General features: G+C 47.0%; 1 pseudogene; it reads left to right on the top strand.

Moving 5' to 3' along the window:
* Positions 1–7,164: 7,164 nt before the first annotated feature.
* Positions 7,165–11,156, top strand: LOC146187836 (uncharacterized; annotated as a pseudogene).
* Positions 11,157–23,241: the final 12,085 nt, after the last annotated feature.

Raw genomic sequence — 23,241 nt, 5'->3', positions numbered from 1 at the left:
AGGCCAGCATCAGTTGGAATTTGTTTGCTGTAGTTTATGGAAGTTAATTTGGCTGGGTGTATTTGTCTTAGGTCGGTTTTAGTGGTGATGTTATCTGAGTTGAAACTGCATTCATTTGTGTTATATGATGCTTTGTTGTGTAGTATATTGAATAGTGTATTCTCCCTTTCGATAGTTAGATATAATGGAGGAATGTTGGCTAGGATTGGGAGAGCGATGTTAGGGGATGTTCTAAAGGCCTTTGTTATTTTAAGGAGGGGGATTCTTTGGATAGATTGAAGCTTTCTTAGCATTACAGAGCCAGGTGTATACCAAATTGGGGAGGAGTAGAGTATTAGTCTTTCTGTTGCCCTTATATAGATGTCTCGTAAGTGTTTAGGTGTCATGCCCCATGAGTGTCCTGTGAATCTTGATATGTTTGTCGTTATTGTGGATACTTTTTCTTGTATGTCTTTTAAATGTGTGAGAAATGAGAGTTTTGAGTCGAATGTTATGCCTAGGATCTTTAAGGTAGTTTTGTGGCTTAGGTTTTGATTTGCGAACTTAATTTTAGGGGGCCTTGATAAATATTTGTTGCCAATGATAAGATATTTGCTTTTATGGGACTGTATTCTATTTGTTTTGAGAAGGTCATTTGCTGAATGGTGTTTAATATGAAGGCGGAACGTTCTTCAAGTAGGTTACGTGAGTGTCCATGTACAACGATTGTTATGTCGTCAGCAAATGCTTGGATTTGTGTGTGTTCTGGGAGAGTAGGGTTGAGGAGGTCAGTGATTGTGATGTTCCAGAGCAGAGGGCTTAGTGGTGATCCTTGTGGTGATCCTTGTGGAAGATTGTGAGTGATTGTTGTTTTTCCTGTGTTGTACGAGATGGTTTTGTTTGTTAAAATGTCTGCTGTTAACTGAGTGAGGTTTTGAGGGCAGTTGTGTTGGCTGAGAAATTTAGTTACATAATCTCGTTGAATTAAATTCAATGCATTTTTATGTCAAGTGAGATAAAAAGGGTTGTTTATTTGTTTAGTTTGTTTTCTTTAATTCGTTTGATGAGTGAGTGTAGTGCAATAGTGGCTGACTTGTTGTGAGTGAATCCGAATTGGTTAGGTGGAAAGAGGTTGTGTGTATATAAAAAGAAATATACACGATTTTTAAGAAGTGTTTCGAGGATTTTGCCGAATATGGAGTTAAGTGCTATGAAACGGAATTGATTAGGTGAGGGTTGATGCTCATTTATCAAATTTACCTAACCGGCGTAACATCGCAAGACTATCTCTTTTTCATAAATTCTATTGTCATCTTTCGCACGAATCTGCTATCATCTTGAAGACATAGCGCAAAAAAGAGACGGGGACAACACAGATGTAGACAGGACAGGCGCTAACTGACAACTTTATTTTCGAGGAAAACCGCAGCACAATTTATGTCAAAACTCACGTGACAATCAAGGGGCCTTATACTACGACCAAATACAGTTTGACAAAGGGCGGCCGACAATCTTGACCCGGAGAAACCAAAAAAGAAACAAGGGGGGCCGGATAGCATTATCAACAGATTACATAAAACTCATTGTGAATTTAATACAAAAGATGGAGTGCGAACAACATCATGGCCAAGGGACGGTGCCACCCGTCCCTTGGCACAGATAACAGATAAACAGATATAACGTGCTTCGCACGTTTTATCTATTTTTAGTTCTGACTCTGCTTTTGCCTCGCACGTTTTTTTGGTTTTGACCTATGACTGTTTTTACTTCCCTTGTTTTGAGCCCTTTTAGGCTCGCTCGTTGCTGTGGTTGGGTGGCACCGTCCCTTGGCCATGATGTTGTTCGCACTCCATCTGTTGTATTAAATACACAATGAGTTTTATATAATCTGTTGATAATGCTATCCGGCCCCCCTTGTTTCTTTTTTGGTTTCTCCGGGTCAAGATTGTCGGCCGCCCTTTGTCAAACTGTATTTGGTCGTAGTATAAGGCCCCTTGATTGTCACGTGAGTTTTGACATAAATTGTGCTGCGGTTTTCCTCGAAAATAAAGTTGTCAGTTAGCGCCTGTCCTGTCTACATCTGTGTTGTCCCCGTCTCTTTTTTGCGCTATGTCTTCAAGAAACTGCTACCAACTAGCCCAAACCAAACATCTGTTGCTGCTATCATCTGTGCATACCGCATCTCCAGCCGCACGAACCACGAAAAGACAACCCATCCTCCGCAAGCCCGCACATCTGCGCATCTATATTGGTTTTTCGTTCGCCGAGCAAAAGACTGGAATGACTTGCCTGCCGGCGTCGTGCTCCATACAGACCCATCAATGTTCAAAGCATTACTCGAAGCTATAATATGCCCTGTAACCCACTCCCTCATGTAATACCCCTTCAATGGGGCCTTTGAGGTTGAAATAAATAAATAAATAAAATAAAATTCGTTTTTTTTCTAATTATTATTATCTTCGATTGTTTCCATGCGGAGGGGAAATGTGATAATGAGAGACATGAATTGAATATGTTTATGAATAGTTGTTTGTGTTGGTAGTATAGTGTTTGGATAAATGATGTGCTTAAGTTGTCTGGGCCTGGTGCGGTGTGTTTTTTAAGTGCATGTACAACAGTGTCGATTTCTTGTTCTGTGAAGGGAATGTCTTTATTTAATTCAGAAGAGCTTTGGTTGCAAAGTTCCTTTTCGAAAGGGTTGTGGTCTGATCGACTAGTTACTGTGGTGGGGGTGGATGGGGACATGAAGAGAGTTTTTAGGATGACATCGACTATTTCTCTTAGCGTAGTTGTCATCTCACCATTTGGTTTGGGGACCGCTGGTATGTTAAGGTGTGTTTTTATTTTGCTACAGGCTATTTTGTAAGGTAGTGTGAATGGATTATTTGAGATACGGCTGCAATACTCTTTCCATGATTTGTTTCTTGGGCTTGAAATGTTCTGTTGGTATTTTTTGAGTAATTATATGTATGTTTTTTTGTGTTGTTCTTTTAGTGGTGCTGGGGCATTCTGGTACCGTCTTCTAGCTGCCTTGGTTTTTTTCCTCTCCATTTCAAGCTCAGTAGTCCACCACGGGTTTGGAGAATGGTCATTATTTACATTTTTACTGAATTTTTAGCTGAGATTTTCGAGTTTTTTGTATAAGTGATTTATTACGTGTTCTAATCGGGTTACAGTTGTGATGGGTGTGTCTGATGTTTCTTTGAGCCAGCGGTCTTGTTTAAGTTGTTGTAAAAGTTTGTGTGTGCCGTTCTGTGTTAGTATTTTTTGTTGTGAGTTTGTGCTTTTGAATACATCGATTAGAATGTATATATGGTCGCTAGCGTTTTCATGGTCGACTTCCCAGTTCTGTATGTGTTGGAGTGTATTGAGTGTAGTTGCTGTGATGTCTATCCAGCTGCGTCCATTTGTTGTTTCGAATGTTGGAGGAGAATTAGGTGAGTTAAGGATGGCCAGGTTATATGCATTTAGAATTTCAATTATTGCATCCCCTCTTTCATCTGCTTTGTACCCCCCCCTCCCCCCCCCCCCATATAGGTTTTTTGCATTGAAATCTCCTGCTATTAAATTATGTTCTTTGTGTTGTTGGAGTATTAGTTCTAATTCAGATGTATGAGTTTCAATGTGTTCTTTTGGAGGTGCGTGTACATTTATAATTAGAAGCTGTCGTTGGTTCCACGTAATGCGTGCTGCTATAAGTGTTTGTGTGACTTTGAGTGGAAACATTTGGATGTTTCTGTTGTGAATTATGATTGCGGTTTTAGGGGCCTGATCAGATGCTAGAATTTTGTCTTTTAATGTGAATGATATAATTTTGTGGTTGTGGTAGTATGGTTCTTGGATGATTGATATGTCCTGAAAGTGTTGTTTCTGAAAAACATGAAGAAGTTCGTTTGCCTTGTATGAGCGTGCCAAATTGGCTTATAATATTTTGAGTGTGTGTGGTGTGTTGTGATCTAAGTGTTCTGTGTGTTGTGTAGAGTGTGTGTGTAATGTGTGTGATGGGCGAGTGTTGCCAGAGAGTGTGCCCTGTGCAGTCGGTTGTTGATATGCCATTCTCTTTAAATAGACTGGCTCACTTATTGCCAGCGTGTCTCCTGTTGTCTCTGGAGCTCTCTGTTGGTTGGCCATTCTCTTTAGTTAGACTGGCTCGCTTATTGCCAGCGTGCCTCCTGTTGCCTCTGGAGCTGTTGTAGTGAGTGGCAGAATCTGGACCCTACAGGGTGGTCGACTGTGTGAAGACACGGACTTCCTCCCTCCCTATAATGGGCAGCCGAATGCGGAACTAGATACGGAATTCACCTTCAAAAAAATAAAGGCCGCCATCCTAGCAATGCGCAGATGCACAGCTGCTGGGAAAGACAGGATCACAGTGGGACTCCTCGCTAATCTCCACGACGCTGCCCTCACACAGCTCGCGAATTACATTAACAGGCCGGCTATCAGACGAGTGGAAGACTGCGGATGTGCACTTCATCCCCAAACTGGGCAAACCCATAAATATTAACAATCTACGGCCCATCTTTTTCATCGCCTGCGTAAGGAAAGCCATGAGAAGGCGGTACACATCAGGCTCACCCGATATCCTGAAGAAAATGACTTGTACCCACACACGTTGTTCGGATTGCGGTCTGGCCTTTACATCCAATATATACTCCCCCAGCTTAAGGAAGAAGAGATAATCCCCCCCCCCCCTAACAAGCCTTTCTTCAGGACAATTCTCGCTCTCGACCTCAAGGGGGCGTTTGATGACGTAAAGCACCACTCTATTTTGGAAAATTGAGCCACATCAATTGTGTTGCAAGAACCTATGCATATGTAAAAGATTTCCGTCATGGTCGTACCATCTACGCCGACCTCGGTCTGGCACAACCCAGCCAAATACAACTAGGTACACGTGGCATGCCACAGGATGTTGTTCTATCATCCTTACTTTTCAATATTGCTTTAATCAAACTCCCAGCCCAGCTAAATCAGGTATTGCATCTGCGGTACGCCTTCTACGCGGATGACATCATTATTTGGACCACGGGCTATTCTACCGCGGAAATCGAAGACCGCCTTCAAGAGGTCGTAACCATCGCGCAAGCCTACGTCGCTAACTGCGGCCTTACTTGTTCCCCCGAAAAGTCGGAGTTGTTGGTACTACACAGCTCCCGCCAACGCAGACCCACTGTTCAAGTCAACCTCAATGGAGGCCCAATACCACAGGAGGACACCATCAGTGTTCTAGGCCTTTACATCAACGATAAAGGCAGAAATCTGTATGCCCTCACTCGGCTCAAAACAGCAGTCCGCAGGCTGCGCGTATGATAGACAGAGTCAATACCAACAACAGGGGTAGGCTCCAACAAGACACCCTGCGCCTGGTTCAAGCATTCACCATTAACAGAGTTGTGTATTCGACACCGTATCTGCACCTCAAGTCGGGAGACTATGAGCAAATTCACGTCATTATACGAAACGCACTTAAAAAGGCGCTGGGCCTGCCCCAAAGCACTTCCACATAACGCCTTTTGCAATTAGGGGTTCACAATACAGCCGAAGAACTCCTTGCCGCCCAACGCGCCACCCAGATTAATCGACTAGCAGCAACCAGCACGGGTCAAACCGTTCTTATGGACCTTATCCTGACTAGCTCGCAAGGTCTCGTACAAAAAAAGGCTATACCGCCCGGGTGGTCAGAATCGTTCATAGCCAATCCCCTACCCCGCAATACGCATCCTCTGCTCCAGCAACGGCGCCGGAAGGCGTGGGCCAAATACATCCAGGAAAAGTACGGGACGGACACTGAATCCTACTACGTAGACGCAGCAGTCAGAAGCGGGATACACGGTAGCGGTTGTGATTCACCAACAAGTGGTTGATGTCCTCACCGTCTGTGATGACAATATACAAATGGCGGAGGAGGTGGCCATTGCTTTAGTCGTCACGCATACCACCTGCACCTATATAATAACAGTCTAAAGCTGTCTAAAGCCAGGCTCACACTAGCGAGAAACTTCCCGCAGCGTCGCAGCTCCTCGGAAGGACGCTCACACTACGCCCGTTCTCCCGCTGCATTTGTCGTGGAATGTAGAGGAGGCGAATGCGAGCGGAGCGAGAAAGAGTAGTCACGTGACAAGAGCGAAGGGAAAGCACGCGCTTTTCTCCTGCACCAGTGAGCGGGCTACTCAAGCGAAACCACCGATGCTCCCGTCGCGCGCGCAGCCGCCGCCGGGAGACATTGAACTTGGACTGACATCACGGTCTGCGCTGCGCTCCGATTGGCTACTCCGTTCTGCGGGACGGGAAAAATAGCTCCCGACCCCATCGCTCCGCGGAACGTCAAACAAGTCAGCTTGCGGGAAAAAAGCCGGTTTCTGCGGGAAGCGGCGCGCGGAGAACGTCCAGCGTTGCGCTTTTTCCCGCTAGTGTGAGCGTGCCTTAACGCAACTACATCAAATGACGAATATGTCCCCAGGCTGCTGGGACTCGATCCCTCGATCCTCCACACACCCCTATTCCGGCAACGATATTTGGGTTTGCTCGGTACGGTGGCTCCGCAAGAGAGAAATTGACAGAAGAGACGAAGAAAGCGGGCTGTTCCGACTAGCACCTACCGCCCCCAGAGGCAACGCAAGCGTTTCAGGTGCCCAAACAAGTATGACAGATACTGCGCCTTTCCCTTCCTGTGAACCAATTAATAATAATAATAATAATAATAATAATATTATTATTATTATTATTATTATTATTATTATTATTATTATTATTATTATTATTATTATTATTATTATTATTATTATTATTATTATTATTATAGATTCAGAAATAACAGAGGCAGAGGTTCGCTTCGCCATGGGGCAGCTCCGCACCATGTCCGCGGCAGGCCCGGACGAGGTCACAAACAAAGCATTAAGGAATTTAGACACAAAATCAGTAGAGGCAATCACGGGGCTCATGAATATGTACTGGAGCAATGGTGAAATTCCTCAAGCCTGGAGGCATGCATTGATTACTTTTATTCACAAACCAGGCAAAAAACTAGATATAGCCAGTTTGCGCCCAATATTGCTCACTTCCTGCGTAGGCAAGCTCATGTAGCATGTGATCCTAAACAGACTGCAGGAGTATGCAGAGGACAAAGAGATCTTGCCAACAACTATGCTAGGCTTCAGAGCTAATTTATCTACACAGGATGTCATGATTCAGCTCCGAGCAGACGTCATAGACACTGGGAAATGCACGGGCACCAAAGCAGTGCTAGGACTAGACCTCACCAAGGCCTTCGATAACGTGGCACACGAAGCCATTCTCGAGAACCTCTCGCACATTAACCCAGGAGAAAAAACCTTAAGATACATTCGCTCATTTCTCAGCCATAGGTCCGCGATAATTAAAATAGGCGAAATAGAGTCATTACCTTTTCGGCTAGGGGGTAGAGGGACACCGCAAGGATCAGTACTGTCACCATCTCTTCAATCTCTCCCTCATAAAGCTTCCCCCCCGACTGGAACCCATTCCTGGGCTGAGACATACATTCTACGCAAATGACATCACACTCTGGACCACCAACGGGAATGACGGTCAGATAGAGGAAACTTTGCAACGCGCGGTAGACACTATCGCAAAGCTCGCAGGTCATTCAGGCCTATCATGCTCACAACCAAAATCGGAGCTACTGGTCATCAGACCCAAACCCAGGGGTCCCGGTTCCAGGAGCCAAGCGCCCCCAACCCCGCTTAACGTGTGCGTGGAGGGACTTCCAATCAAGGAGGTGCAGTCAATAAGGATCTTAGGGCTGTATCTACAAGCTAACAGGAGAAACAAAGAAACCCTGCAAAAGCTGAAAACATCAGTTAATATGTCAATTAGGCTAATCAGAAGAATTGCCAACCGTAGGAGGGGAGTCAAATAAAAAGACGTGTGTAGGATAGTGCAGGCATTTGTCCAGAACAGGATGCTGTATGTGCTACCATACATAAAACTAGATGCTGTGGAGAAAGGCAAAGCCGAGACAATGATTAGGCAAGCATACAAAGCAGCCCTGGGGCTGCCGAACTACACATCGACAGAAAGACTCATGGGACTGTGAATACTTAATACACTAGAGGAGCTCAAGGAGGCTCACCTCACAATGCAAAAAGAGCGGCTTAAAGGGACACTGTAGCGGTTTTCAAATGTACCAATACTATAGGCTTTTGAAGTAGATTATTTGTTCATCATGCCTGTGAAGTTATTTTTTCGATTATGCATAAAACACCTGCGCAACCTTCGACTGAAAGCGCGCAATTCAAATTTTCCGCGCCCCGCGCGACACCTACAGAGGAGCAAAGCGGAAGGAGAAACCTCGCTTCTCCGTCCATCGTGACGTCACCGTTAGGAGCCGGAGGCATTCAGAGTCAACGCAGGGGGTATTCGGCGTGCGCTGTTTCTCATTTTGCGTACGTTGCGGACGTACAAAACACGTCAACTTAATGTTGTGCACCTGAAATAACACACAGCTCTGCATGTGTTCGGATGCACGAACAGCTGTGGACGCGACGATGTGATCTTCCATTGTATTAAAAGCTCGCGGCGCAATGTGGTGTTGCAGAGAAGAGAGATAAATTCAAGCCGACCAAAGGAAATATTCTACTCGAAGCATTTTCGCAACTGCGACTACATGCAATTTGTTCCTAATGCGATTTCTATAGGGCTGTGACAAAAAGGCGTGGCTGAACAATGACACGGTTCATTCTGTTTCCTTGTACAAAACAGTCGGGACAGTCATCTGCGATCCGTTCATGGACTGCTATCTCATGATGCGACGATCAGACAGCATCGGCGCATGGCTGTATTCGCGTGTCTCTTTTTTTTGCGCAAAAGCTTCGCGCAACGGCTTCTGTGCTAAACATGAACAACGCATCAGTAGCACGCACTGATGATTTTTGCGAACTAGCAGATGATTAAGAAGAGCCCACTGCTCTGTTGAGCTAGATTGTGAAGACTGCGAGATCTTTGCCAGCACGATACGTGTCTGACATGTTCGTGGAACCCTTACGGGAGCATTATTAGAAGATAAGGAGTGTACCGCTCAGCTTGGTAGAGGAGAATTCAGGTAAGGAGCGCAAAGAGCGAGGTTTCCTTCGGTGCGTCCAAGCAATCAATCATCAAAGTTCATACATGGCCTTGCGATTTCGCACCCGTTGCTGCCTCGTCATTTTACATAGCCCTGTCTTGTTTGGAGATGCACATTAAGTTGGAAGTGAAAACGACCAAGCTCTTGTAAGAAAACACATTTCGGAACACGGCTTTCTCATGAAGGTATGGTTGCGAAGGAGCTGCAGCTTGGCTTTCAACATACGTCAGCCGTCAATTCACTAAACGTGTATTGTGACAGTACGATAAAAAGGAAAGGCTTTCGACGTCTGCTCAATGTCGTATGACTAAATGTCGTATGACCAGCACAATGGCTCCGTCAATGCCTCGTATGCATTGCAGAGCTCCGCAACCACACTTCGCTTATTGTTCCTTTGTCTGGTGGTAGCTGTGTACTGCTTCACCCTTTCTGTAACATTCTTCGTTTTCCCAAGGTACCACGACTTGCATTCAAAGCAGGATTTGGTACACCAAGCTTTGGGTTCATTTTTCACAACAATGACTTTTCGGGCGGGGCGGAGGCCTGAGACGGAGGTGGTCGGCTAGGGCATTGTTCGCTGCCCTTCCTTCCCACGAAAATGCGGGCCGAGGTTTCGCTGAGGGGCATGTAGTTTCTGCTAATAATGACACACACTTTTTTTCAAAATGCCTGTAACTAAAGCAAGTTTTCATGCCAAATCTACACTCCCCACAACGGAAGGGCTGCATCGTTTGTGGGCGTATTTTGTACGGATACCTGCGGTAAAAATCCTGATGGTAATTCGTGTGGAAATGGCATGCCATAATGACATTCACAAAGCCGCAGAGAGCTGCAATCAACCTAGTGCAGCGAAGGAGCCGCATCGGCAGCTTCCCCGCTCCTCAGAATGTCGTCACGCGACCTCTTGGCCAATCACGGGCGGCGCGACCCGCGATGAGCCCCGTCGCGCGGGCTGCGTATCTCTGCTGAAAAAATGCTATTTCTGCTTTCTTGTGCCTAATTTTAATCTGATATTCGAGCTCGCAGCATGAAAAACTACGGCTTTCTGCTGAAAGCCCAACTTTTGCAAAACGTGCTGCAGTGCGTCCCTTTAAGCGCACGAAGGCAGGCAGAGCCATACTGGAGCGCCTAGGTATAGGCTTGGAACTTCCACCCGAGGACACGAAAACACAGCTACCCAAACTCCTTCGCAAGCGACTGACGATAAAACCACTACCAAAGAATATGCACCCTTCTTACCACGAAGGAAGGAGGAAAGCTAGGGCAATAGCTCCACACGAAAAATACGCAGCGAGCGAAGGAGCTGTCTATGTTGACGCGGCAGAATATGCAACAAGAGGAGCGTTCGCTCTGGCGGTGGTGGACGTGCACGGGCTGCTGCAGGCATCAGGGTCGGTAGTGACAAAATCTTCGGAAACCGCGGAAGAGGCAGCTGTGGCACTAGCCATAGCTAGCACCGAAGCGGATACAATCTTCTCCCATTCTAAATTTGCTGTTCGTAGCTTTGCCGGGGGCAGAATCTCAACTGCAGCGCAGAAAATACTGAAACTGACCATGCAACCATACAGAGAAATTGAGGTGATATGGGTGCCGGCTCACTCGGGGAATCCGAGAAATGAGGCGGCCCACAACATGGCTCCAGGTTTCGTCAACCGAGTCGGTGGGTCCTTCGTATCCATGGGTTACTCCAAGGTGGGGCTGGCATCTTTTCATGATATCACAAGTCATTACAGATTGGAACGTCAAAAATTTCCACCACCTGGCAAAACGTTGGATAAAGTACAGGAGACCTCTTGGAGGAGACTCCAGACGAGATCCTTTCTTAGTCCTTACCTATTAGCAAAAATGTACCCGGATGACTTTAGCCCCGCGTGCAGGTTCTGTGGCAAAACAGCCACGTATGATCGCATACTATGGCAATGTAAAGAAGCACCTTCCACCGGAAAATCTAGTACAAATTCCTTCTCTTGAGCGATGGGAGGCCGTTCTGGTCAGCTCGGACCCGGGCATTCAAGACTTGGCCACCGAGTGGGCCACTAAGGTCGCCGCCAGCCATGGACTGGTGGCCATCTAGAGCGGACCGTCTGCATCTGCATTGGCGAAATAAAAGTTTTCCAATCGAAAATCCAGATGACCCGAATGCAGTGAAAACCATTGAGGGGTGGGAGGCTGCCCTATCCAGCTCTGGGCTAGAGGCCCAACGGGCCCTCGTGACATGCACTCGGATAGCAGCGGCAGCCGCTGGGACGAAGAAAACGGGCTGTTCCGACAAGCATCTACCGCCCCCAGGAGCCGAGCAGCCTAGCGATTAGCGGCGCATGCTTTTTCAATGGGCGTCACGTTGGTGCGGCACTAGCTTGAGAGAGCCTATAATACTACTACTACTACTACTACTGCTAAATAATAATAATAATAATAATAATAATAATAATAATAATAATAATACACACTAATATTTCCCTGCTAATTATTATTATTATTATTATTATTATTATTATTATTATTATTATTAGTAGTAGTAGTAGTAGTAGTAGTAGTAGTAGTAGTAGTAGTAGTAGTAGTAGTAGTAGTAGTAGTATAGAGGAAGACTCGTTTCCCGTAGTTGGCACTGAATTGTCTAGTTAACGGCCGAAATAACTGGCTAAATATTATCTTCACAGTTTTAATTAATAATAATAATAATAATTTGTTCACAGGAAGAGAAAGGCGCAGTATCTGTCACACTTGTGTCTATGGACACCTGAACTACTCCGTAGCCCTCCGCTACGGCTCCTCTTTCTCTCTTCCTCCCTTGTGTCTGTGGATACCTTCATCCCTTGGTGTCCACAGACGCAAGTGTGACAGATACAGCGCCTTTCCCTTCCTGTGAACCAATTAATATTATTATCATTAATAATTAAAGCTGTGAAGATAATATTTAGCCAGTTAATTTGGCCGTTACCTACAAACAATTCAGTGCCAACTTAGTGAAACGAGTCTTCCTCTACACTACTACTAATAATGATAATAATAATAATAATAGTAGTAGTAGTATAGGCTTTCTCAAGCTAGTGCCGCGTCCAACATGACGCCCATTGAAAAAGCATGCGGCGCTAATCGCTAGGCTGCTCGGCTCCTGGGGGCGGTAGATGCTAGTCGGAACAGCCCGCTTTCTTCGTCTCTTCTGTCGTTTTGTCCCTTGCGGAGCCACCATACCGAGCAAACCCAAATACGCGTCCCGGACTAGGGACCCCACCTACACATCCCCCTCTCTTAAATCTACTCAATAAAGTTTTTCACTCAATCTTTGCAGACCATGTTTGTCACGTGTTCTACTAGAGCTCTGAAGCGTGCCTTTCATAATTGGTTCACTGAAATGGAAAGGCGCCCAATCTGTCACTTGTTTCTGTGGTCACCTGAATCAACCTTCCAGTGTGTACCAGTTGGGGTTGCGTCTTCCACTCGAGCTGTGAAGCGTGCCTCTCATAATTGCTTCACAGGAATGAAAAGGCGCAGTATTTGTCGCATTTGTTTCTGTCGACACCTGAATCGCGACGTAAGGGAAGGTATGAAGGTAGCAGTGAAAGTCCACTTGAACTCTGATGCGTGCCTTTGATGAATGGAAAGACGCAGTATCTGTTAAATTTGTTTCTGTGGACGCATGAACTGCGCCGTAAGGGAAGGAAGGTAGGTGGCAGTGAAAGCGTTGAGGAGATGGTGAAGGGTGGCTGATCCTGGCCCTGGTGGGGCTGGGACAGGTAGGTCACCGCCGATTGCGGCGGGGGCTAGCCTGCCACCGAATTTTATCTGTAGTAGGCCGTCGTTGCACCCGCCACTGCTTCAGTGGTGAACGACGGCTGAGGTTGCGGCGCGCGCATCTCCCAGCCCTCTTCATTTTCTTTCTTTATTTCTCTTCTGTCCTCACGAGGCAGCGGTGGTGGTGGTAACAACTTTTGCCACGAAATGAAAGGAATTATTTCGGGCTGGGGCGAGTCTAGGGTGGCCACCAGTCGGGAGCGACCTCTCGAGCTCGCGTGACGAGGGCCAGTTGCGTAGTTTTTCTTGGGCTGGCCGACAGCTTGTCCCATTCCTCCGCTGAGGGAGCTGGCAAGAGTGTCTTTGGAGGGGGATTGCTGGCGCATTCCCACAGTATATGGTCTTGAGTGGCCTGCATCCCGTCACCGCAGTGCCGGCATGCAGGGTTGAATTCTCCGTTCGTAATTAACCATAGTCGGTAGGGGCTAAGAATGGCCTTTGTTTGTATGCGTCTGAGTGTCGTGGCTTGCGCCCGGTCGAGGTCGGGGTGAGGGGCGGGGTACGTGCATCTTATCTCGCGATAAAAGTTTGTTACCTCCGTGTATGTGCGCGGTGCCTCGACAGCCGCGTCCGTTTCCGATAGATCTCCCGTCTTCCGGTTGGTTAAGCCTCGGGCTAGATGGTCAACCCCTTCGTTTCCGGAGTTACCCGCGTGAGCCGGAACCCATACGAGATTGATGTTGTGATTGAGAGATCGGTTGCGCAGAATTCGCGCCGCGAGTGCGCTTACAGAATTTTTGGCGAAATTTTGAACGGCGCTTTTTGAGTCGGTTAGAATAGTTTTGGTGCGGGGATCCGCGATGGCCAGTGCGATATCTACTTCCTCTGCCTCGCATATGGAGCTAGCATGAAATGTTATGGCGTTAATGAAGGTTGACTTTGGAGTGGCCATACATGCCACGTATGCTCCGTTTTTGATGTGTTGAGCTGCATCCACGTACACTGCTTGTGGATCGTCCTCGTACTGTTTCTCAAGGGTCTGTGCCCTTGTCTTCCTGCGGGCATCATGTCTACCTGGTAGCATGTTTTTGGCTATTGGTTTAACAACTAGTCTACTAGTTATGTCAGCCGATAAATGGGATGTTGCGCCACACCTCCTCAGTGGGGTGTATGTGGAGCTTGTCGAGAATTACGCGTCCCGCAAGGCTGCGTGACAAGCGGGTCACTTGTGCTGTCTTATGGGCTTCAATTAGTTCAGATAGCGTGTTAAAAATTCCTAACTGCAATAGTCGATCTGAGTTAGCGTATACTGGTAAGCTAAGGGCCGCTTTGTATGCTGTTCTAATCATGCTATTAAGTGCATGTTCGTCCCTACGACGCAGATGATAGTACGGGCAAGCGTACATTGTTCTGCTTATTATAAAGGCTTGAATGATCCTGCACAGGTCGGCTTCTCTCATACCCCTGCGACGTGTGGCAATGCGTCTCACCAGCCCACCTATCTGGTGCGCCGTGACGCGTAGCCGGCGTATAGCTTCTCTGTTCTGAATCAACATTCCGAGAACTCTGATCGTGGCTACGGGGGTATCGGATGGCTGTCAATGTGCAACTGGATAGGTTTTCGAGAATCTGGTTTTACCTGTGAAGCTTGTTTATTCCTTATAACTAATAATTCTGATTTAGCCGGTGAACAGGTAAGGCCGTTTTCCTGCACATAAGACTGTACCGTGTCGATAGCTCGTTGTAATGACTCTGTAATATCTCCATCCGAGCCAGAATTGGTCGATATGGTGATGTCGTCGGCGTATATGGAATGATGTATGTGTGGTATGTCATCTAACAGACGCGGGAGGCCGCTCATAACGATGTTGAAGAGAAAAGGTGAAAGTACGGCGCCTTGCGGTGATCCTCTCGTGCCTAGTGTAATTTTGTCGCTAGCTTTGTCAACGAAATGGAGCGTAGCTGTGAGAAAGGCATTGAGAAAGGCAGCGATGTAGTCGTATGTCCGTTTGCCTACGTTTAACTGTGAGAGGTGATTGAGGATGGAAGCGAGTGACACATTGTCGAAGGCCTTACTCACATCGAGTCCCAGGATGGTTCGCGTGGCTGGTCTTTCGACTCAGGACATTATGTGGCAAATTCAACAAGACATTCTAGATACAAATCGCACGAGGCAGCAGATGAGGCTCAGCTAGGTCACCGCTGCTTGCGTCGGGGGGCTTGCCTGCATGCCACTATAGTGAACTAGATATTTTTATCTGCTGTAGGCCGTCATTGCAGCCGCCACCGCTTCGGTGGTGGACGACGGCTGTTGTTGCGGCGCGCGTCTTTCCCTCCCTCTTCCTTTTCTTTCTTCTCTATTTTCTCTTCTGTCAGCCCCGCCGGGGTGGTGAAGTGGTAAGACGCCCGACTACTGCGCCGGAGTACCCGGGTTCGAACCCGACCTCGGCGGCTGCGTTTCGATGGAGGCGAAACGAAGAGGCGTCCGTGTGCTGTGCGATGTCAGCGCACGTTAAAGATCCCCAGGTGGTCGAAACTACTCCGTAGCCCTCCACTACGGCTCCTCTTTCTCTCTTTCCACTTTCACTCCCACCTTCCTCCCTTCCCTTACGGCGCGGTTGCGTTGTCCACAGAAAACAAGTGAGACAGTTACCGCGCCTTTCCCTTCCTATAAATAAATCAGTTTTTTTTTAAATCAGGCAGTGGCTCAGGCTCGTGGTTGGTTGGTTCATGGGAAGGGAAAGGCGCAGTATCTGTCACACTTGCTCTGTGGACACCTGAACCGCGCCGTAAGGGAAGGGATAAAGGTGGGAGTGAAAGTGGATAGAGAGAAAGGGGGGCCGTAGTGGAGGGCTACGGAGTAATTTCGACCACCTGGGGATCTTTAACGTGCGCTGACATCGCACAGCACCGTTTTCTTCATCCTACAGCCACAACAGAACAACAGCTGCAGAGCCAGTAGCAGGCACGTGCCGTTTTTGTTTCCTTCTTCCTACAGCCACAACCACAACAGAGAAAGTGGAGCTCGTTACGAGGGACAACGCCGACGCCGCGAAACCCTGGAACGGGCATCAAAGAGCTGTGCTCCAAAACTTTAATAGCTCATGCTGTCGTCCGTTCGCAGAAGGTGCCTCACTTTCGCACGCATTAAAAATATGGGCATCGCAGCCTTAATGATACCTAACAGGAAAGGAAAGGCATAGTATCGGTGACACTTGTTCGGTTGTTGGAAGAAGGAAAGGAAAATTTGGAGGACGCTTAAGCTTCGCCTTCAAGAGTGGAACGCGATAGCGTCAGGGGCGACTGGCGCGCCACTTGTCGGGGCAGCGCCGCACATTGCGAGGAGGGGTTATTCTGTGTTTGCCGCAAGATGGCTCTGCATGTGCGCAGAGCGTAGAAGAAATGTAGCGGAAACGTACTTTGCTACTCGCGTAACTGCGAGTTCTGTAAGTAACATGCTCATAATTACCGTACTGCGGCACGTTTCTAAGGCAACACCGCATTCACTAGAAGCGCTTTTGTACCGCTTTCAACCATCGAACTCGTGGCTGAGTGGTAGCGTCTCCGCCTCATACTCCGGAAACCTTGGTTCGATTCCCACCCAGCCCATCTTGGAAGTTGCTTTTTATTTATCAAGTGCATGTCGGGATATATCGCTCACGGCCAACGCCGCCGACGACTCCGGCTTTTCTGCGACACGAGCTCCGCTGTCTTGTGCGGACGGAAGAGAAAAATTAAAGGAGAAAAATTAGACGGTCTCTTAGATGCCTCCTAAAAGGAGAATGGCGAAATCCTACACTTCCAATTCTATAATTTGCATCCCACTGTTAGCCTCTTGTCGGCATTCCTTGCAGAGCTACATATAATTATAACTGGTTTACAGGAAACGAAAGGCGCAGTATCTATCACACTTTCTCCGGCAAGTGTGAGTTTGGACGGTACACCATCGCTCCTGTCGCGTGGCGTACCATGGCGCGCGTTCAAGTGTGGCATTGCAGATGGCAGGAACGCATCCAGCCTCGGCCAATCAGAACGTCGCAAAAGCGGGACACACTTTGTTGTGTCCCGCTTGTAGTGGATTGTACAGTTCTGACAAATGCTGACAATGGAGTATGTGCCATGTGTGTCAGCATGAACAAGATGTTAAAGAGAAAGGCTGCATCAAAACATCGCAGAAGAAAGTGCCTGTAGCTGCCAGTGTGCTACAGAAACGTTTCATTCGAGCTACTGCTGCATGAGAATGCAAGAAAGCAGAAGTAAGTCGGCTTAGTGTTAAGCTCAAAAATGCTTTCACGACTGGCTTAGAGGACATTGTGAAAGATTTGCCGGCGCCTCAGAAGATGTCCATTCGTGCTGATGTCATGCAGCAAGCAGCTGTCACCTCGTGGATGCCGGTACACAACAGAGTGGCTCATGGTGTGTCTGCCCCTGAGGCTAACAAGCCCGAAATGTTACAGGACGCTCTCTGAGATGAAGATCCTCCCTCTTCCAAGCACTAACCGCCTCGTACAGCTTCTCATGGGCCTGCCATTCGAGTATAGTATGAATAAATTTGCACTGAAAAGTGTTAAGCTACACAATTGAATGGAAAGCCAGAGCATCTTACATATGGGTCAATCATCATTAATGACATCAAGCTAGGGAAACAACCGAGTTCAACAGAGCCTCTTGCAAATTTGATGGCTTCGTCAACTATGGGGACATTTCCAATGAAGACTGTAACGTGCTGGCAGACCATGCGTTAGTAGTGATGTTTAATCCTATGTTTCAATCCTGGATTCAACCAGTAGCTACATATGCAACGAAAGGGGCCGCGCCAAGATGGATTTTAGCGAATATAGTTTTGAGTTCAGTTTTACAGCTATTTGAGTATGGTGCCAATGTGATAGCAGATGGTGCAGGAAGCAATAAATCTATGTGGACACATCTTGGAGTCAGCGGCAAATTGAAAAGTGCCAAGTGCAAGATAGAACATCCTTGCCTTCCAGATGCATCACTTCATTTCATATGTGATGTTCCTCACATAATGAACTGCATGAGGTATCATGTGATGAAACATAAGTATGCTCAGGTATGTTACTCACAACAAAGGTTACCACTCAGCATCTCGGTGTTTTCTTACAACTGTACTGTGCAACCATACCTTGTTTTCTCACTATGCAATGATTTCATTTCAGATAGGAGACTGACAAGTAAATTATGAGCATTATGTGCGGCTGTTTGAGGCTGAAAAGAAAGTCACCATAAAAGTAGTTCGAAAATCAACTGCATACTATGTGAACCCTCAGGCACTTCAGAAGATGAACGTTCATCTAGCTACTCAGGTATGGAGTTTTGAACAGTATTTTTTAATCTTATATCACTTTCAAGTTTGCTACGTGCATGGGAGTCATTTACAAACTTCTGTACTGCTTGCCTATCTCCTTTGAGTCCTTAACAAATATGGAAATTGTAACCTTTGTTCCATATTGCTGACTCCATCAAAACTCTGCTCGGAACATTTTTCTTCAGTTGCGTACTTTTGTGAAGCTATCAGGAGTTAATCCTTTGTTGGTTTGATTCTTTTTCAGCTTTTCAGCCGAAGTGTTGCTATTGGCCTGAAGGTAATAGGCAACTCAAAGTTCCTGGCTGCAGTGACAGCGCTGGAACAGAGACCTTTACAAAATATTTGAATGATGTTTTTGACATCCTGACTGCTAAAGTTCCTGCAGCTGGAATCAGACGTGACTCTCCAAAGATTAAGGTCAGCTCTCTGAACCATTGTGCGCTTGTCATTACTTGGTGAACTAGCGAATCAAAGTGAAGTGATGTGTAAAATGCGCTTAATCTTTTTTCTCATGAACCATTTCATCATGATGTCCTTTATGGTTCTGTATGCTTGCAGATCTTGGAAGACTTCCTGCAAATGACGAATGACTCAATCAGTCCCAAATTTGAGCTTTCTTCATCCTACCAGACCATGGAGTCTTTTCTTGTCACGCTAATGTCGGTCCTATCCTTAATCCAGTTTCGGCTCAGCCGTGGTGTCAGCTACGTGCTTACGGCAAGCTTGAACCAAGATGCACTTGAGGTAGTTGTGCTATTTCCCCTGTATTATCAGGGCAGTGCTGACACCATTTGTTTCTTTTGCAGAAGTTCTTTGGACTTGTGAGGTCGTTTGGAGGTGATGAGGATCACCCGACAGTTACGAATTTCGGCCAACTGTTCCGCCTGCTTTCCCTGTACACACCAGTGAAGTTGGCTGTCGAGGGTAACTGTGAGGAAGGCGATGACCGTGTTTTGCATAGTGCATTTTCAAGCCTCGCTGAAAAGTGCTGTGAGGCACTTACTCGAAAGAACATGGTGAAAGAAGAGGTGTGGAATCGACTCACATCCATACCATTCAAGGACTTGTGCAATATACCCAGTGATCACGTCTACGATGAGCCAGCTCCAGAGACGACCGCAGTGTACTACTTAGCTGGTTGCGTTGCTTTTAAGATGAACGAAACTGCACGTTGCATGGACTGCAAAAAAGATGCAGTGGGCTCTCAAGATGCCCATCCTCCTGAGGCACTCCTCGTAATGGAGCGGGAACATGTGGCAGATTGTCGGGTTTATCCATCTAAAAATTTGTTTGCGTGTGTAAACACTGTAGACAATGCCATAAGCAAGGTTAGCAAACTAGCTGCATTTGATTACCTTTTTTGGAAGGTATTTGACGGGCTCACAAAACAAGAACGAATACTGTTGCCTGCTCACAGCGCTGATGAATTTACCGTCGAAGTGACAGATTTTTATTTAGTCAATCGCATGCACCTTTTTGCACGCGCAAAGTGTCAAGAGAACGACTGTGCAGTGAAAGCACAACGCGAAAGAAAGAAGGCGAAGCTTGTGTGACAGTTCTCCAAGGCTCTTTTTTTTTTCTTTAGGCATTTTAATAAACTGCTTTTAATTTCGAACAGAATTCATCCTACTTCAGACATCTTATAATAGCGCGAACAAAACACACACAGGACAGGGTACAGGACAAGTGCTAACTGCCAACTGTTTATTGGAAGGAAAGAGGAACGTATATTTAAACCCTCGGCCACTGAGGTGTTCATAGCCCCAATCGCACTCACCCCACCCGGTATCAAAATTCATCAATGACAAGCCTAGGCATGTGTGAATAAACACAACAAGGAAGCGATAAATAAACGATACAGATCTTAACAACAGTCAAACGTAGCAAAGCAGTGTGAAGACTTGAAGCAAAAGCAGTCAAAACTAAACAACGTAAAAATTAGAGCTCACAACAAGGTAATAACCAAAGGTAACTAGCAAAGACGCAATAGCAGTTAATCCCTCGTAGCAAAAGCAGTGTCCATAGCAAAGCAAAAGCAGTCTAACAAAAAGCCGTAAAAAACCAGAACAAACAACAAGGTAACAAAAGCATTTTAACAAAAACCCAACAAGGTAAGACCAAGGTAAAAAACCAAACCCAAAGGTAACTAACAAAACATTGTAGCAATAGCAGTCAATATCTCGTAGCAAAGGCAGTGTCATGTATACGAAGCAAAAGCAGTCAAAATCTAAAAATCAAACAAGGTAAAAAATCTATATATCAAAGACAGGTCGTCCGAAGCAGGTTACAAACAGTGGACAATGGAATACTCATTTCAGATCATATTATCGAGGAAAGATACCTCACTGCTGTAGAGCACTACAGAAGACTCACTGATACAGTCAGTCCCTCTTATCTTTATAAAGTACGCTTCCATGATTTCACGTGCGAGTGAATTGCGGCTCTTGCCAAGAATCCTAATCTCATACAGCCGAGGCTGGCAACCCATACAGGATACGCAATGCTTAGCCAAATTAGACCCTTCCCCCGTTGTTAATGATAAGTCATGATCCCGTGCACGATCGTTCACGCAGCGTCCAGTCTGGCCTACATACACCTTTCCACAAGACAATGGTATCTCGTAGATGTATCTGGTAAGATGTCTGAAGTACTGCACCAACTAGGCCGACAACACATCTTACTGAATTCATCCTACTCTTGGTGTCACGCTTCTTGGTACATTGTGCACATGGTATAGTGTTGTAAAGCATGGAAAAGGCTGCACAGTAAAAGCTACAGAACGAAGGTGGGCTGCGAAGAGTGTCAGCTGAAAAGCGTTTCACCTCCGACTTCTACCTTGCCTCGAGGTGCGCGCTTGCGGTCAGCGCAAACGACCGCGACCGGCGCCCTAGATGTTATGAAATTCTCGTTGTGCGTTTGGTCATGTGGGAATGATTATAAAAATAGCGCATTTGGAGATAATATAATTTGAGGCGCGTCGCTGGTCACAAGAGCTGAACGTTAAACATTATAGGAACGAAAACGGATGCAGTCAAGTCCGCCATCCTACACAGGCGTGACGCGCTTAATGAGCCGTACGGTTTTTTGCGACCATAAAACAAGCTTCGCGCGGATTTGAAGCCGCTGCTTGAAGCACAATTATTCTACAAAATGTCACAATGCGTACCATCGCAAGCTGGTATACAAGTGCTGTTTCGAAAGCCACCGCGCTGAAAAATGCACCGAGCGCACTCCACTACGACGAAAGCTGGTAAGCATGAATGTGTACTTCTTCCAGCGAAGACAGCAAAGTTCGAACTTTTCGCCGCATGATAAAATTAACGCACATAGGAAAGGCTTGTAAACAAAATTTAGTTGTACAAGCGATCTAGGAGTCCCTGTGCTAGCGAAAGGCTGGGTACTAGCAGACAAAGCCTGCTTCCATAGCTCAACCTTCGACAGCAGCGCCGCGGTGGCAGGAACCGCGGCGAGCCGGCTCCTCCCTATGGGCGCTGCGGGGAGTTTCGAAACCTAACTATGCCTACAAACGTTGCGTCTCACTCCCGTTGTTTAATAGCCAAGCTAACCAAGCTATCTCACACATGTTTCGTCGAAATCAGACTGATTAATTTACAGGAAGGGAATGGCGCGGTAACTGCCTCACTTGTTCTATGTGGACACCTCAACCGCGCCTTAAGGGAAGGAAGGAATGTGGGAGTGAAAGTCTAAAGAGAGAAATAAGAGCCTTAGTGGAGGGCTACGGAGTAATTTCTACCACCTGGGGATCTTTAACTTGAGCTGACATCGAACAGCACACAGACATCTCTTCGGTCCGCCTCCATCGAAACGCAGCCGCTGAGGTCGGGTTCGAACCCGTGTCTATTTGCACGAGGCAGTGGAGGTCGGGTTCGCACCCGGGTACCCCGCTGCCTACTGCAGACAGAAGAGAAAATAGGGAAGAAAAGGAAGAGGGAGAGAAAGACGCGCGCCGCAACAACAGCCGTCGTCCACCGCCGAAGCGGTAGCGGGTGTAATGACGGCCTACAACAGATAAAAATCGGTGGCTGGCTAGCCCCCGCCGCAGGGCTGGGACAGGCAGGTCATCGCCGTTTGCGGTGGGGCTAGCCTGCCACCGAATGTTTATCTGTTGTAGGCCGTCATTACACCCGCTACCGCTTCGGCGGTGGACGACGGCTGTTGTTGAAACGAAGAGGCGTCCGTGTGCTGTGCGATGTCAGCGCACGTTAAAGATCCCCAGGTGGTCGAAATTACTCCGTAGCCCTCCACTACGGCTCCTCTTTCTATCTTTCTACTTTCACTCCCATCTTCCTCCCTTCCCTGACGGCGCGGTTGCGGTGTCCACAGAAAACAAGTGAGACAAGTACCGCGTCTTTCCCTTCCTATAAATAAATAAATCTCTTCTGTCCGCACGAGGCAGCGGAGGTGGCTCGGCTACGGAGCCATGTAGCAGGCTTGTGCATTTTCGTTTCATTTTTCTACAACAACAAACCTAATTATTAAATAATAAGTAATAATTAATAATAATTAATTGGTTGACTGGAAGGGAAAGGCGCGGTAACTGTCTCACTCGTTTTCTGTGGACACTTGAACCGCGCCGTAAGGGGAGGGAGGAAGGTGGGGGAGGAAGGTGGGAGTTAAAGTGGAAAGTGAGAAATAGGAGCCGTAGTGGAGGGCTACGGAATACTCCACGACGACCTGGGGATCTTTAACGTGCGCTGACATCGCACAGACACGGACGCCTCTTCGTTTCGCCTCCATCGAAACGCAGCCGCCGAGGTCGGGTTCGAACCCGGGAATTCCGGACAGTAGTCGGGCGTCTTACCACTGTGCCACCCCGGCGGGGCAACAACAAACCTGACGGCGCTATAGAGGGAGCGAGGAAAGAGCGAGAGAAAGTGCAAAGAGATAAAGAACCGTGTGAACAATTGTGGTATACTGTGTCTTCCCTTTCCTATAAACCAACACACTGAGCACTATAACATCAGTGTGGGACTGTTGCAATGTGGCTTAGGTGTCTATAAAAAACAGCGGTTGCTAGGCAACGGCACAAGGAGCGGTGCGAGCATGGTGCGGCCAGCAGTGGTGAAGTGTGGCGGTT

Source organism: Amblyomma maculatum, chromosome 5, assembly GCF_055883805.1.
Source record: "Amblyomma maculatum isolate TAMU_Amacu chromosome 5, ASM5588380v1, whole genome shotgun sequence".
NCBI classification, from domain to species: Eukaryota; Metazoa; Arthropoda; class Arachnida; order Ixodida; family Ixodidae; genus Amblyomma; species Amblyomma maculatum.
This window is presented reverse-complemented; position numbering and strand designations above follow the sequence as displayed.